Source organism: Gekko japonicus, unplaced genomic scaffold (genome assembly GCF_001447785.1).
Source record: "Gekko japonicus isolate JY-2015 unplaced genomic scaffold, Gekko_japonicus_V1.1 scaffold405, whole genome shotgun sequence".
Classification (NCBI taxonomy): Eukaryota; Metazoa; Chordata; class Lepidosauria; order Squamata; family Gekkonidae; genus Gekko; species Gekko japonicus.
The window spans coordinates 298,908-302,842 of record NW_015175982.1 but is presented as its reverse complement, the minus strand read 5'-3'; positions in this window follow the sequence as shown (position 1 = coordinate 302,842).

Sequence of the window (3,935 nt, the reverse complement as noted above, 5' to 3'; positions counted from 1 at the left end):
TTGCCCAAATAGGGCAAATTGGACACCGGTCGATAGCTGGCCAATTCAGTCAGGTCCAGAGTTGGCTTTTTCAGGAGAGGGCGGACCATCGCTTCCTTGAGTGCCTCGGGGAACTGCCCCTCTGAAAGGGACTTGTTGATAATCTCCCTCAAGGTACCTCGAAACCCCTCGTGACCCGCTTTAATGAGCCAGGAGGGGCACGGATCAAGGCTGCAAGTGGTTGGATGCACAGATACAAGCACTCTATCAACTTCCTCCAGGCTGAACCGGTCAAAGCCCTCCAAACCCAGTGAAACCGTGCAAGGGGCCTCAAGTTCACTTACTGTATCGACTGTGGTGGGGAGGTCACGGCAGAGCGACAAGACTTTATCCGCGAAATAGCTCGCAAAAGCCTCACAGCCAATATCCAATTCCCTACTGTTTTGTCTGCCCTGTGGCAGAGCTGTCAATGATCGAATCGTCCTAAATAATTGGGCCGGGCGTGAGCTAGCGGACGCAACCCTAGCTGCGTAGTAATCTCTCTTCGCAGCTTTGACTGCCATCTCATAGGATCTCATAAACGTCCTATAAGATGTTCTTGTGCCCTTGTCGCGAGCTTGGCGCCACTGTCTCTCCAACCGTCTGAGCTCCTGTTTCAATAGCCACAGCCCCTGGGTATACCAGGGGCCAGCTTAGAGCGAGGGCGCAGAGGGCGCCGGGGAGCGATCATGTCGATGGCTGTAGAAAGTCGGCTATGCCAGTCATCCACAAGCTCATCCAACGAGCCATCAGGGGGCATCGGATCCCGCAGAGCCATCTGAAGCTGCATAGGGTCCATTAGGCTCTGTGGGCGAGCTAAAATCTGTTCACCACCTAAACGGGGTCGGGGTGGGACATTTGCACAAGCCTTCAAGGCATAGTGGTCCGACCATGGTACCGCTTTCACAGTAATCCGGTCCACCGTAATCCCCGCCGCGAAGATTAAATTGAGCGTGTGCCCAGCCTGGTGAGAGGGGGTTGATACCCATTGGGAGAGTCCTAGCGATGCCATGGACGCCACTAGGTCCGTAGCCCGACTAGAGGTCGCGTCATTGGCATGGACATTGAAGTCACCCAAGACTAAAAGCCTAGGGTGCTCCAGCGTCCAGCCTGCTACGGCCTCCAGTAGGGACGGCAGACTATTGGTAGGTGCGTTAGGCGGACGGTACACCAGCCAGATTGCCAAACTCTCCTCGGCCTCCAGCACCAGACCAACACACTCTAAGCCCGCAATCTCCACCGTAGTGAGTGCCCTGAAGGAGTAAGCCTCTCATACAAATATCGCCACTCCTCCCCCCCGCCCCCTATTCCGTGATTGGTGTAGGACCGAAAACCCAGGTGGGGCAAGCTGGGTGAGAGCTACAGTCTCCCCTTCCCACACCCAGGTCTCGGTCACGCAAGCCAGGTCAGCCTGTTGCAAAGTATATGATTTCAAAAGAAAAATCCAGACTGAATCCAGTCATTGCAATCAAGTTGATCTTGTGCGGCGTTTTTTAGGTTTTTGCCAGTTGAACACATTAGTGGGTTTTGCATGTTGTTCTTCTTCTTGTGCTGCTATGTCTGGGAGATCAAGATGTAGAGCTTTTAATAAAATGAGACCAGAATCCAGGTGAGTAGCGTGTAAAGTATGATCCTGGAATACAACTTGCAATTTGTGATAGGAGATCCATTTATACCTGATATTGGCTTTTAATAGAGTTGTGGTGATGGGTTTAAGCTGGCGCCTTTTCAGTAAAGTTTCTTGTGATAGGTCCTGCATCACCAGTATCTTGCATTCTTTATACAGGATGAATCCATTTCGTCTTGCCAGGGCCATTACTGCTTGTTTGGTACGTAGGCTAGTAAATCTCACTAATTTGTCTCTTGGCCATGCTCTAGGTTGGCGTTGCATAAGGGGCCCCATTCTGTAGGCATAATCCAATAATGGAGCAACCCCTGGGCCTGCTTGCAGAGTGTTTGAGAGCCATGAAGCTATAAATACTGGGAGTTCTGTATTTTGTTCCTCTTTTTCCTGAAAGCCTCTAAATTTGAAGTTATGGGCACGAAGTTGGTTGTCCATTGCGATCAATTTTTCTGTGGCCCAGTCCTCCCTCTTTAATAAAAACTTGGTGTCCTCTTGTGCTGCAAGTCCTGCTTCTAAAGCTGAGTCTGCAGTTTGTGCTACCTTGTCTAGTGATTTCTGGAAGTCAGCAAATTGATTGGCAAGCGGTTTAATAATATCAGCCGTTAACTGCTGCCATATTTTTTCCAAGCTCTTGTATTGTAGTTATGAATTCCTCCCGTGTAAGTACAACACCTTCGGGAGGGAGATGCCCGGCCCGGTCGCCATTTTGGGATTTGATGCGCTTTTAGGCCCTGAAACTGTAGGGGCCTGGTGGGGCGAAAAGAAGGTAGACACGGACCTTGTTTTTACACCAGTGGTTGCTCCGGAGGATTTCGAAGATCTTCCCATGCCTGGTTGGTGAATTCGGTTTCGGAGGCTATATTTTGCTGGCAAGCTGAGGTTAACAGAGGAGCTCCATTCTCAGGCGTCCATTAGCAAAGGCGCAAGGACAGGCCCCCTTCACATGGATCTGTTGAAAATATCTAGATCCAACTCTTACCCAGTTCCATTAAAATGTAACCATTTTGCTTTATTTATTGTGTTTTTATGTGGGGAGGTGTATACCCTCAAAGTTTCTAACAGTCGCTGTTTTTACAGAACGATCCTAGGTTTATTCAGAAGTAACCTACTCAAGAGTTCAGTAGAGAAAGAACAGAATTGCACCCAAGCTTTGATCTTCTCAATTACAGATTCCAGGCAGGGAGAGAGAGGCAGGATAGTGGTCACGGCTGTTATAAAAAGGAGCTATTACTTACTAACGCTAAAATATTTCTCTTGACTTCCCTCGTACCGTTTCTGGGATGACGCTGATTTCCTTATGCATTTCTGAATTTATGTAATGCAACATTCCCGTACCGCCTCACGTTCTGTCCCCCTGCAGGCTCTACGGCTCTTGCCGGACTCCAAATTCTACACGCGGTGGCTTGCGTCTTGAGTGGAACTTTACTTCCGATGTGCTATGCGATGCATAAGAGCAGCCTGCCGCTCTCTCCATTGGGCTCTGGATATTTTTGCCGCCGCTCTTGCTCAACCTGCATTCTCTACACCCCCCCCCTAACAGACTCCCACTTCAAGAGGAAGGTTCTTTCTCTTTAAAAGCTGCTCTTCCAGGATGACGTCGACGCGAACGCAGCTCCTTTGGAATGTATGCAAATAAGCCCCGCATCCTTCCGACCAATGAGAGACCGGTCTCGACCTCCTTCAACCAACGGCACGAGAGTGCTGCTAGGGGATGGCCAATAGATGCAAAGCGCCGGCTCTCACCATATAAGGAGCGTTCTCTCCATAAAAGGCAACATTGTATCGCTTTATATGGGGGAAGGCAGCGCGGGGGGAGCCCCAGGCCGGTGCAGGGTTTTACTGTAGTGTGAGCAAGCGGATAGGCAGGAAGGCGGGTGGCGACTACCCGGAGAGGGGGCCGGGCCGGATCAGCCGGCGCGGGGGGCCCATGGCAGCGCCGGCCTGACCCAACGCGCTCGTCCCGCTTGCACTTCGTGGGAGGCAGCGGTGGTACCATGTTACCCAGCCAGGCCGGGGCCGGGAACGGCGCTGCTGCCTTGCCTCGGAGCTCAGTGATGGGCATGGCGCGGACATCCTCCGGCCGGCCCGGCCCCGGGATTCCTCGTGGAGCCAACGGCGGCGGCGGTGCAGGGATCCGGGGCCCCGGCAATGGGACAGGCCCGCCTAGTGGGCAGGGGCCGGTCGGGGGTCGCTTCGAGCGGGACCGGGACCCGGGGGTGGCGGCGGCAGTGGCCAGTGGCAGCGAAGGAGATTCTGACTCGGGCGAAGAGGAGGAGCTGGTCGGCGATCGGCG